This window comes from Sapajus apella, unplaced genomic scaffold (genome assembly GCF_009761245.1).
Source record: "Sapajus apella isolate SASKATOON/1434 unplaced genomic scaffold, GSC_monkey_1.0 scaffold17, whole genome shotgun sequence".
NCBI classification, from domain to species: domain Eukaryota; kingdom Metazoa; phylum Chordata; class Mammalia; order Primates; family Cebidae; genus Sapajus; species Sapajus apella.
Genome location: NW_022436957.1, coordinates 23,078,751 through 23,092,469, shown reverse-complemented (window position 1 = coordinate 23,092,469; position 13,719 = coordinate 23,078,751). Strand labels below are relative to the sequence as shown.

The window sequence follows — 13,719 nt, the reverse complement described above, 5'->3', positions numbered from 1 at the left end:
ACCTGGGGATGAAGCGACACAAGCAGCTTTGTGGCCACTCGACTTTGCTGGGTCAGACCTAAAGCCAGCACAGCACTGGGTCTAGCCCAGGACCTGCTGTAACCACTCCTTTGTACCATCTATGTTCACTCAAGGCTCTGGGGCTCCACAATCAGCAGGTGGAAAACCAGCCAGGCCTACGTCTTTTCCTTCAGGGTGACAAGTTCTCCAGGCCCTGGGTAAGTTCAGAGGTACTGTCTGGGAACCAGAGACTAGAGTCAAAAACCTTAGACGTCTACCTGGTGTTCTGTTGGACCGAGACTGAGTTGGCACTTAAACCAAAAGACACAGTCCTTCCCATTCTTCCTTCCCCTTTCCAAAAGCAGAGGAGGCTCACCCCTTGGCCACCAGTATCACAGGCCCACAGGGAGCTTTGCCACATACTACCACTGGCTGATGTTCCCTTAAGGCACAAGGGCTCTTCAGTCAGCTTGTGGTGAAAGCTGACTGGCCTGGGACTCACCCTTCAGGGAAGTGGGCTCCCCTCTGGCCGAGGACAGGTACAGAAATGCCATCCAAGAGTCAAGTCCTGGATCAGGGACCCTAAGAGCCCACATGGTGCTCTACTTCCCTGTGTCTGTGTTGGTACCTGAAGCCATTAAGTCTTAGAGGCTCACCCAAGGCCTTTGATATAGTACCCAGATACCATTGCTTATTATACAGGGCCCAGGGGCTCTTAAATTAGTGGATGATGAATGCTGCCAGGACTGGGTCCTTTCCTTCATGGCATCAGGCTCCCTCCTAGCCCAAGGTGTGTCTAGAAATGTCATCTAGGAGATAGGGCCTGGAAAGGTGACCTTGTAACTCTGACCAGTGCCCTATCCTACTGTAGCTGAGCTGGTATTCACAGTGCAAAACAATGTCATTCCCAGTCTTCCCTCTCCTATTCTCAAGTGGAAGGAAGGAATCTCTTTTGGAGCCATGAGCTTTGCAGCCTGGAGTTAGGGGAGGGGTGATGCCAGCCCTCCCTTAGCCACTGTAGCTGGTGTTTCAGTAGGTTGCATTCCCTTCTGGGTGAGCATTAGCTTAGTTTGGTCTGGTTTTGCTTTCTGCTATAACAGATTAGCGCTGAGTTCAATGCCTCACAACTGCTGTACTCTCCTTCTCTCCAGTGCACAGAAACACTCTCCATGCCACGTTGCTGCTACTGCGGGATGGGGAAGGGGTGGTGTTGGTGATTCAATGCTGTTTTTCTTACCTCTTCAGTGCCTCTTTCAGTGACATGAAGGTAAAACCAGGTACTATGAGTGCTCACCTGATTTTTGGTTCTTATGAAGTTACTTTTTTATATAGGTAATTGTTAAATTAGTGTCCTTGCAGGGAGGAATGAACAATGGAGCTTTCTATTCTGCCATCTTGCTCTGCTCTCTCTTGGGGGGGTGGGGTCTCAGTTTTTTAAAGAATTTTTTCTTATAGATTTATTGAGATATAATTCACATGTTATACAACTCACCCATTCAATTAATACAATTTAATGATTTGCTGTACATTCACAGACTTGTACAACCATCACCATAATAAAATATAGAACATTTAGAACATTTTCACCACCTCAAAAAGAAAGCCTATTCTTTTTTTTTTTTTTTTTTTTTTTTTTTGAGACAGAGTTTCACTCATGTTACCCAGGCTGGAGTGCAATGGCGCAATCTCGGCTCACCACAACCTCCGCCTCCTGGGTTCAGGCAATTCTCCTACCTCAGCCTCCTGAGTAGCTGGGATTACAGGCACGCGCCACCATGCCCAGCTAATTTTTTGTATTTTTAGTAGAGACGGGGTTTCACCATGTTGACCAGGATGGTCTCGATCTCTTGACCTCGTGATCCACCCGCCTTGGCCTCCCAAAGTGCTGGGATTACAGGCTTGAGAAGAAAGCCTATTCTTTAGTGATCACCTCCTCCCCCATTCTTACCCCCAGTCCTAAACAACCAGTTTCTATCTACATGTTTTTGCCTACCCTGGATTTTTATTATAAATGGAATGATATAATATGTGGGCTTTTTTGTGACTGGCTTTTATCACTTTGCATACTGTTTTGAAGGTTTATCTATGTTGCAGCATGTATCTTTTTTAAAAATTATACCTTAAGTTCTGGGGTACATGTGCAGATCTTGCAGGATTGACACATAGGTATACACATGCCATGGTGGTTTGCTGCCTGCATCCCCCTGTCACCTACATTAGGTATTTCTCCTAATGTTATCCCTCCCCAACCTCCCCACCCACTGCTAACTCTCCCCTAGCTCCCCACCCCCCGACAGGCCCCAATGTGTGATGTTCCCCTCTCTGTGTCCATGTGTTCTCATTGTTCAACACCTACTTATGAGTGAGAACATGCAGTGTTTGGTTTTCTGTTCTTGTGTCAGTTTGCTGAGAATGATGGTTTCCAGATTCATCCATGTCCCTGCAAAGGACATGAACTCATCTTTTTTATGGCTGCATAGTACTCCATTGTGGCACTGTTTACAATAGCAAAGACTTGGAACCAACCCAAATGCTCATCAAGGATAGACTGGATAAAGAAAATGTGGCACATATATAGCATGTATCATTTTTATGTCCAAATACTATTCCACTGTAGGAATATACCACTTTTGTCTGTCTATTCATCAGTTGATGTATACTTTGTGGTTTTAATCCTTTTGCTGTTATGAACAAAATTTTTTGCACACATTTTTATGTGGACATACATTTTCATTTCTCTTAGGTATAAACTTAGAAATAAAATTGCTAGGTCATATGTTTAACTCTTTCAGGAACTGCCAGACCATTTTCCAAAATGGGTATACCATTTTAAATTACAACCTGCATACTCTGTGTAAATAAAATACCTTGTAGGTACACAGTAAGTTTTGAGTGTAAAAAAGTACTGAGAATAAAGTGGTTAAAAACTTCTAGTTTTGAAAAATGAGGTAGATTAAGAAAAAAAGAAAAAAAAACTAAAGAACTGCTGGTTTAGGTTATGGCAAAGGCAACAGAGTTCTGGAACCCACCAGCTGTAGCAGTGACTTTCAGATTATGGCAGAGGAAGCATGATTTGAGAACTGACAGATATTAGGAGCTGAAGCTTCCCTATTGGACAGAAAGCTTAATTCTGCATGTCTGGACTTGTCAGGGTCTAAAGCCTCCTTGATGGTCCATTTCTGCTTTGTGGCTTTGAATTTCAGCCCATTTTGTATTTTTAGGTTTTGCCAATTATTCAATAACACATTTAATGCTGTGTGATTAATCTGTTTCCTCTTAAAATAGATAGAGTAGATTCTACCATCTGACAGAGAACTAGAAACAACATAAAAGCACCACCAAATTTCAAAAAGAACCGTAAAGATTCTAAAACCAAACAAAACTGGAAGAACATTACAGAGACCAAAAATATTTTAAAAATATAGGAAAAGGTAAAATAAATAGGATACTGTAAGAAATTCCAATATTGTTTTAATTAGAGTCCCAAAGGAAAAAAAAGAAAAAAATATTAGACCAAAAGAGCTATTTGATTAGTCAATGGCAGACAATTTCAAAAATCATTTTTTTATTTTTGAAAATAGATTAATTTTTTAAATATATAGAGTAAGAGTCTTGCTATGTTGCCCAGGCTGGTCTTGAACTGCTGGGCTCAAGCAATCCTACTGCCTTGGCCTACAAAAGTGCTAGAATTATAGGTGTGGGCCACTGAGCCAGGCCTAAAAATCAGTCCTAAAAATTGTTAAGGAATCTCTACAAAGTCCAAAAAATATAGATACATAGAAAGGAACATCAATTAGACAGAAACGTATTTTAACAGAAACAATGGAAATTTGAACATTTCGGAAAGATACAGTCAATGACCCCCATGTTTTTTGAAAACAGTGCTAGCTAAATTTTTTTTTCTTAATTTTACCCATTAAAATAGGTGCTTAAAAGTATTCCACTATAGTTTTAATTAGTATTTTTCCAAATAATAATGATATTTAGAATCCTACACTTGATCTTAGCCAAAAGGCCGAGAAGCGATGATATTTAGAATCCTTATACATTCATTGGCTTTTTAGGACTCTTGTGTGTGAAGTGTTTTTTTTCACTCCTTGCCATCTTAAATATTAGGTTTTCTTTTTATTTGTTTATTCAGGAAAAATTGCACAGTACACAGTCTTCCTAAGCACACATTGAAAATTTATAAAAGATGGCCTGCCATATGACCATGAAGCATATCTCAAGAAAGTGAAAACATACACAGCTTCTTCTCTTTGTCAGTATGCAACTGCCTTAGAAACCAATATAAAAAGATAACTAAGCTCCTCGTCATGTTTGAAATAATTTAACATTACCTGGAGATGCCAGGAGTAGTGGCTCACGCCTGTAATCCCAGCACTTTGGGAGGCCAAGGCGGGCAAATCACCTGGGGTCAAGAGTTCGAGACAGGCGTGGGGCCAACATGGTGAAACCCCATTTCTACTAAAAATACAAAAATTAGCTGGGCATGGTGGTACATGCCTATAGTCCAAGCTACTCGGGAGACTGAGGCAGGAGAATTGCTTGAACCCAGGAGGCAGAGGTTGAGGTGAGCCAAGACTGCACCAGTGCACTCCAGCCTGGGCGACAGAGCAAGACTTTGTCTCAAAACAAACAAACAAACAAATAAGTAAAATTACCTGGAGGTAAAAAACAACATTATAAATCATATTAGCAGTTCAATGATAATACATTATACTTATAATACAGATAATTATAAAATTATAATGAAAATAGAACATTGCAAAACATAGTAAACCCAAAACAGGAGAAGAAAGGAAATAATATGCAATAGGAGATACACAATAAAACCAAAATTGGGTAATCATCTTAGAGAGCTACTCAGAAAATTAAAGAAATAAGACAGAATACCTACAAGCAACACAAATAGGAATATCCTTTCAAATCCAGGCAACCTCAGGAAAGATAATGAGATGATACCGTGAATAACTCTGTAATAATGAATTGAGAAATTTGAATGAACTTGGCAGATTACAAAAAGATACCCAAACTGGCTCAATAGTTCTCTAACTATTAAATTGAAACAATTTATTTCCCCAAGAAAACTTGAAGCAGAATTGACTTCATAGTAGAATTATAACAAACATTTGAGAAAAATGTAAAACTAAGCGTTTACACAAACTCTACCAGGAAACAGAAATAGTTGGAACCATCTTCACTACTAAGAGAAATAATGCTTTTCTGTAAGCAAAGGGCATTCTTTCTTAACACTGACTCAGCTCGTATAAACAGGGCTGGGTTTACCTCCATTTTTCTTGAAGTGTTGCTTTACTATCAATCTATTCTGCAAGCATGTCTTTGAAAATATTCTTCATTACCTTGCAGCAGCCCAAGGAGAGATAAATAAGGAACACATCAAAGAAATAAGAGGATGCTAAACATCAAAGAAATAAGAGAATATTAAACTCTGTTTATGCTCTTCCTTAGCCCTTTTTCATTCCAGTCTGATTTTTTTTTTATTAGCTGGATTTGCTATTGAGGGTATTTGTGCCATAGCTTTAAAGACTGTACATACATTCTGGTAATGGCAGGACAATACACAGAGGTTGAAATATAAACTGATTTATTTTACAGTCCCTAGTAAAAGTCAGCCAACAAAATTTTGAAACCATCTATAATTTACATAACTCCTTAAGTCTGTTTTGCTTTGAATATTCTTACAGAAGAGCTAGAAAAAATAAAATAACCTAATAATTAAGATGTGTATCACCAGGACTCCTATTGTAAGATCTAGTGGAAGTGTTTTGTCCTGTTTATAAGCCACTGCAATTTAAGAAGTAAAATTTAATAATCAACATAAAAATGATTTTCACAGTTATCTAAGGAAGTAGTTGGAGCTAATAAGAGACTTACATGAAAAAATAGCTTGCTGTTTGTCAGAATAACCACTGATAAAAATAGTGAGCTCTTCAAATACTTGCTGTTATTAATCCCAGAGGTCCTGGCAATGAAATTGTTATATTGATGAATAGTCATTGTTAATGAAAATGAAGATTACACAGTAACTTCAACAAGGGAACTATTCATATAATAGAAAAAAATGACTTTAATGTAATCAATGAACATCAGAATTTAGGTAGGAGTTGGGGAATAGAGGCTCATTTATAACAGTAAGTTATTTGACTTCTCAGGTCCCAGATGACGTTCCACAGTTTTGTGTACTGTGACCCTCCAAGGATGAAAACAAAAACAAGCTAATAAGGATTAGGAAACTAACTATATATATGTCTACGAAAAATAGTATATGCAAATATATATATTTAAAATTATACAGGATAAATTCATTTTGGAATATGGTTTGAGTTTGGATTCATTTCACAATCAGAAGAGTGGAATCTTTTAAAGAAGTCTGTATAGAGTTATTTTTCTATTATGTGATATATATAATTAGCAAATATGGTATTTCAGTAGATGTTGACAATAAAGAGTATAAAAGCAATTCTTTCTCTAAGGATTTGGATAAGTGATATTGAATCAGTCACAAATTCAATCATTTTGTGATTCAATAAACCAGATTTATTTTTGTTAGTGTATTAATATAGACATCTGTTCTTCATTAAGAATTCCACTGTCATTTATTTTGAAATAATAGTTTGTGCATATTGTACATCAGGAGACCACAGATTTTTGCTTTATTCTCAGTTTTAGATTATTGTATTGATTCATATAAGCAAATTTTGTAGAGGGGGAAATCATATATGGAATCAAGCTATGCAGTACTACTATTAATTACGTGGTCCAAATTGCTCTATATTTCACTTGTTGTTATTTGACTGGGTCATTGTATGGCTGACAACTTTACACTTTTTTGGTTTTTTAAAATTTTTTTTTTAATGACACATAATTGTACATATTTATGGGGCACAATGTGATGTTTTGATACATGTATACATCATGTGACAATCAAATCAGGATAATTAGCATATCTATCATCTTGAACATTTATCATTTCAGTGTGGTGGGGACATTTGAAATCCTTTCTTCTAGCTATTTGACATATATATTTCCTTTTTTTTGAAGGCTACTTCAAACTGTAGTGAGTATGCCCAAAGTGACAATGACTTGTTAAGAACCATAATATGCTTAATTTATAGTAATAATTAATTTTATTGCTAAAATCCTTGATCACACAGAATTAACTGAAATTTCTTATTGAGCAAGTGATTTTTAAGTTGAAATCCATGAATACTGCTACTAGGAAATTACTGTAACATAGTAGGTACTTAATAAATATTCATTGTATGAACCAATTGCACAATAAAATTAAAACACTATATGTGTAATTATATCAGTGATTATACCAGTTGCAATTGATTTCATATGCTATAGTAGTTAATTCATAGCTGTCAAATAGCCATCCATAAATATTTATAACTTAATATTCAAAATTGAAATTTTATAAATAATTAAGAATTGGTGTCTATTTTCACATTAAAATATCGTTTTTGGAAAAATTTACTAATCATTTAATACTTTCCCAAAGTAATTGGCTATCAAAAAGTTTTAAAATGTAAACTTCAACTGCTTACATTCAGGACCATGCAGTGACCGCATCATAACTTCAGGTTGAAAGGCTCATAAGAATTTTGAAGAAAGAAATATTAATATATCATTTAACATATAATTTGCAGGAGGTATGATGTTGTAAAGGTAGAAGGTTGCTTGATGAAGCACTCATTCCATGCTAAATAGGGAGTTATTCTATTCCATGCTGAATAGAGCTGGCAATGGGTCAGCTTTTGGCAACTCAAGTGAGACTTCAATCCTATTACAAGTTCACTTCTGGATCTCAGCTCTGAGATATATCCCAGAGCACCATTCATAAACTGGAATAACTCCAAGTAAAAATAACCCATTATGTCACAGAGCCTGATCTTGCAACTTGCTTAGGAACAAACCCTAAAATCTTTTTAAATAAGGGTATCTTACACTAACTATCCTGCAGTATGAAAATTTCAATGCTGTTTTTCCAGGAGGCCTCTATACATTTTCCATTGCAAGAAACAGACCTTGGTTAGTATCATGCTTAGATATCTGATGATTCTTCCATATAAAATGCAATTTTATATTGGCTCCTCCATTTTGATCCATACTGATCACTTATGAATGTAAATTTCTGGAGACTGAAATAAAATAATGGCTTTATCACTTCACAAGTGAAATTATAGTCATAGCAGGAGGTGGGAGTTCTAAAGATAATAATTCATATACAAATATTTCTTGCATAACTACTGTGTTGCAGGCATTCTTTTATATATCGATTTTAGCATTCTTTTAATTTTTAAAAAATATGTACTGGCACATGGCTCATGCCTGTAATCCCAACATTTTGGGATGCCACGGCAGGAGAATTGCTTGAGACCAGGAGTTTGTGATTAGCCTACGCAACATAGAGAGACTCGATCTCTACAAAAAAATATTTAAAAATTTAGCCTGTAGTCCTAGTCCCAAGCTCAGGAGTTTGAGGCTGCAGTGAGCTATGATAGTGCCACTGCATTCTAGCCTGGGTGACAGAGTGAGACCCTGTCTTTTTGTCTCTCTCAATAGATAGATAGATAGATAGATAGATAGATAGACAGATAGACAGATAAAGACACACACACACACACACACACACACACACACACACACCCCTATATATATATTTAAAATTCATTATGTGTCAGGGATTCTTGTAGGGGCAATGAGTAAGATAAGCTCAAATGTTGCCTTAACAGAAAAGGTTAAGTGGCAGAAGGGAAACTGTTTTAAAAAGCAACATTTGATAAATGTTGTGACAGAGAATTAGGGATATTCCATTAGTACTTAACAAGAATACTCAACTTGATCTGGAGAGGAAAGGGTAGGCTTTTCAGAACAAAGTGACAAAGACACTAAACCTGAAAGATATATAGGATAGTGTTCAAGGCAAATCAAAACACATATTTAAAGAATGAGAAGAAAGACTGGGCATGGTGAATTCAAATATTTATAAATTTTCTAATCACATATGTAGATGTGAGAGCCAACTTTATGAAAAGTACATAAATATTACATTCTATGTATTTACCTTATTTATCTACCATGCATATGGTAATCGCTGCTTATCTGCTAGTTTGGGATTGCCATAGCTTAGTATGTGCTATTTGCTACTACAGGAAAAAAAATGTTGCCTCATTTGTATTAGTAGATGAAGTAATGGTAAATTAAATAATTATATATATGCATACACATATGTGTGTGTGTGTGTGTGTGTATATATATATATATATATATATATATATTTGCCAAGTTAAAATATCAGTATTAAACAATTAGGATTTGTTGCCCCTTTGGCCATATTCTTCTTTAGTAAAATACATAACTTATTCTTTTATAGTCAGATTATATAGTTAAAGTCTTATAATAAAGATTATAATTAATATTTGCAGATATTTTCAGTCTCTTTTACTCCCCAGAGATTATTAAGAAAACTTGGAAGATAGCTTAAAAGAAATCTTGAAGCACAGCTGTTCCCTAAATTTATAAAACACATGTGCATTTATTCATACTTATAATAAATACCCTAGCTAACTCTCCAATATTGTGGTAGCAAATGGATTTAACTCCCACTCCCCTTTCTTTTTCCTTTTTTCAAGAGTATGTTCATTCCTTAATTAGATATGGTAACATTCAATTTAAAATCTCAAAATGTGACCAATTATTTTTCAGATTATTATAAATTAGGTAGATGCATCAAGGCAATAGTGTAACATAGTATAACTGAACAGGATGGATGACATACTGCATTTTGTTAGCCAGTATATCAACAGGGTTTACTGAATATTCTTTCCTATTGAAAGCTTAAAACTTTCTCAAACAGAATAGATTTTCAGTGCAATAGTGGCTTGTGCACTGATAATTTATGCAAGGCCTAAATTACATAATGCTTTTATCTAGTCAATAGTACATGCGCCATTTCTAAAGAAGCCATTATGATATGATATTAGCACTTTATATGACTTACAAATATAATTTTAAACAAAGAGTATAAACATCAGTCAAAACCTCTTCAGAAAGGCACAATGATTTTAATAAAAGGTGTTCTTCCAGTCTGTTGCTTACTTGCTTGTTTTCTGTAGCTACAGTTGGTTCTGCTGAGCACAACCAAACTTTTCACATCATCTTCTGTCAACATGAGGCTTTGGTAAATTTTCTCGCATGGTAGAATTAAGTGTGGCCCCATTGTCTCAGCATGTGAAAATTGATGTGAGATAACTTTTTATTGGGGTGACATATATTTATTTAACAAATTTTCAATTCAAATATTTTTTTCATTGTGTTGTAACTTCAAATTGTCATACTTGTTACAAATAGGATTAGACAAAGATTATTGTCTCTTAATTACTTGATCTAAGCATAATACATCTTATGACTTATAGAAGTGGTTTTAATAAGCTATTTGTAATTTCAAAGATTAAAGGAAATTTTGACCCATAATTAAGGAGTGTCTCTTTTTTCATTTAGATCTCTAAAGTTTTATGTACTGTCTATAAGTCAGTGAACTAAAGGGTCGATTTTTTTTTTTTTTTTTTCTGAGACGAAGTCTTACTCTGTCCCCCAGGCTGGAGTGCAGTGGTGTGATCTTGGCTCACTGCAACCTCTGCCTTCCAGGCGCAAGTGATTTTCCTGCCTTAACCTCCCGAGTAGCTGGGACTACAGATGCCTGCCACCATGCAAGACTAATTTTTGTATTGTTAGTAGAGATAGGGTTTCACCGTATTGGCCAGGCTGGTCTTGACTCCTGAACTTGTGATCAGCCTGCCTCGGCCTCCCAAAGTGCTGGGATGACACGAGTGAGCCACTATGCCCAGCCAAGGGTTAAAATTCTAATACATGGGCTCCTTGTCAAAAAGGTTGCTTTATTTTCACTGAGTGTGGAAAAGAAAGGCCCAGTTATGTTTCCACAGTCTCAGGCTTATGTCGAAGAATACATTTTTTTAAAAGCTTTTATTCAATAATTTGGTCAAGAACAGTAGACAACAGACAATGAGAGTTCATTAATTTGTTTTCATTTATTCACTTACTCAATGCATACTTTTTATTTGGGTGCTATACCAAAAGTCATTTTTTTAGAACAGGAATAAAGTCTCTGTCTTCGATGAGCACTAGGTACATTATTATTGCAAACTGATTCTTAACAAAATCATTATTTTACCCATAGTGAAGCTTGCATTTATATAGAGATTGACAAAATTTAGCCTAGTGTTTAGTTTGTTTTCTGTGATCAAATTTGAATCACAGTTTGGACTTTATTATTCATTCCTTAAATAACTAAAATTTATCAGAGTCCTGTTATGTGCTCTGTATCATTGGAATACAGAGAAGAAAAGCTTGTCACTGCCTTTCACAAATGTTCAGAAAGTACAAAAATATTCAGAAATATCTATCTCCACACATATATGTACACATATACACAAGCACACATATACGTATATAGTAAATTCTCCTATGATAACCGTGTAACGGTAGGTTAGGAACCCACTGATTTGGCTATTAGATCAGAAGTTTCAGAAAAAGTGCCAAGAAGAGAGAAAATTTTTGTTTTAAATCATAAAGTGTGTAGCAATTATCCAGCTGGAAATGAGGTTGAGGACATTCCGATGAAGGATAATTTTATATAGAGACCTAAAAAATCAGAGAACTTTAGTATATTGTACTATGGCTAGAAAGAAGAGTGCTTCAGCCATGTGGTGGAAGATAAGGTACAGATGTAAGGAAAGGCAGGTCATGAGAAACTTTGTGTGACATACCAAGAGATTTCATTTGAAGAGTTTTAAGAGTGATGAGGGGCCGGGCGCAGTGACTCACACCTGTAATCTCAGCACTTTGGGAGGCTGAGGCCAGTGGATCACTTGAGACCAGGAGTTCGAGACCAGCCTGGACAACATACCGAAAACCTGTCTCTACTGAAAATACAAAAAAAAAAAAAAAAAAAAAAAAAAAATTAACTTGGTGTGGTGGCACGTGCCTGTAGTCCCAGCTACTCAGGAGGTGAGGCAGGAGAATCACTTGAACTCAGGAGGCGGAGGTTTCAGTGAGCTGAGATTGCACCACTGCACCACAGCCTGGGGAGAGAGTGAGACTCTGTCTCAAAAAAAAAAAAAAAAAAAAAAAAAGAGTGAGGGAGGAAAACGAAAACGTTTTTTATTATGAAGTAGATGATGATTGGTAAGTGACAATACTGGTGACAGGGAACAGAGAAAAAGCATGGTCATAATTTGGGAAAGTTATGAGGGCTTCAATAAATCAAAGGGGATACCAAGATTGGCATAGTTCTGAAAAGTATCAAAGAGTATGATGTGACAGAATTTTGTGACTGTTGTCCTCAATCCCTTACCTGTATCTGCAACATCCCACTTACTCTCGTGGATCTAATAGCTAAACATGTCTGGTAAAAACACCCAGGGATGACTAATCTCAAATTAAATATTTCAGAAAAACCTCGCATGGACTCTAGGCTACTAAGAAATCCTACTTTACTTCTTAAATCAAGTCACCGATCTATCATCCGTGACTATGAGACAATGATTTCTTATTTAATGTAGCAGATTGTACTGATGCCCTGCTGCATATCCCCTAGGCCCGGCTTAGTTCACCAGTTGCAGGGGAAGACAGATTCTAGCTTGCTGAAAGTGTTCCCCTTCTAGTGCTTGTATATCACTTGTCTGTCTCAAGGCTTTCTCCAACACTGTGGGGGCTTGCTCTGTCATAAGGAGGTACAAACTGGACACATGGGGAAGTTAATAAACTTGACTAGGAGCACAGGATCTTGAATCAATGTGAGATGACAATTGGTAGATGAGTGTCTCAGCATTTGGATCCTCTGGTGGGATGATTCTGAGGTGGGTTCCATATGGTTTCTCAGGTTCTGCAGTGTGGGTACTGGGCTCATTTCAGTAGCCCAGAGTTGTCACTTCTCATTAATGTACCCTTTATTAGTAGTGGCATGTTAATTTGAAGAGGCTTGAAAGAATAATAGCTGCTATAGGCCTACATGTGTAAAAGCCCAATCAAAATAGGGGAGGGACAGCGGGGGATGGGGAGTTGGGGAGGGATAACATGGGAAGAAATGCCAGATATAGGTGACGGGGAGGAAGGCAGCAAGCCACACTGCCATGTATGTATCTATGCAACAATTTTACATGTTCTTCACAAGTACCCCAACACCTAAAATGCAATAAAAAAAATCAGTGGAAAAAAAAAACCCATGTATTTTCTTATATAAGTTTAAAATAAATTTCTTCATATAAAAAGAAATAAAGCAAAGTATATGTTTATTTGAAAAAATTATTTAAATTTGCTGGCAAAATTGCTGTAACCACTGACCGAGTTCTATGAGATGGAAGGCATAACAACATATATTTGTCACTCTTTTCCCACTGTCTCCCTTGTGCTTCTTGGGATCAACTCCCAAATAAACTACCTGTAACCAAATCCCTTTTTTCAGAATCTTCTTTTAAGGAAACCGACAGAGCTGTATTGCCATTCTTCATGCTTCAAACATCGTCTCTCACTAAGGACCAACTGGTTAACTCATTACAACTTCACAGAAAAAAAGTTATCAAAATAATACCTTCAGTACTATACATGTACACCAACCTACCTGCTTTTGAAACCAAGTACTCTGTGTGTGTGTGTGTGTTTTTCTATTAC

At 36.4% G+C, this 13,719-nt stretch overlaps 1 pseudogene; it reads right to left on the bottom strand.

The window, feature by feature from the left end:
• Positions 1 to 3,953: 3,953 nt before the first annotated feature.
• Positions 3,954 to 4,027, bottom strand: LOC116556825 (annotated as a pseudogene).
• Between the last annotated feature and the right edge of the window lie 9,692 nt (positions 4,028 to 13,719).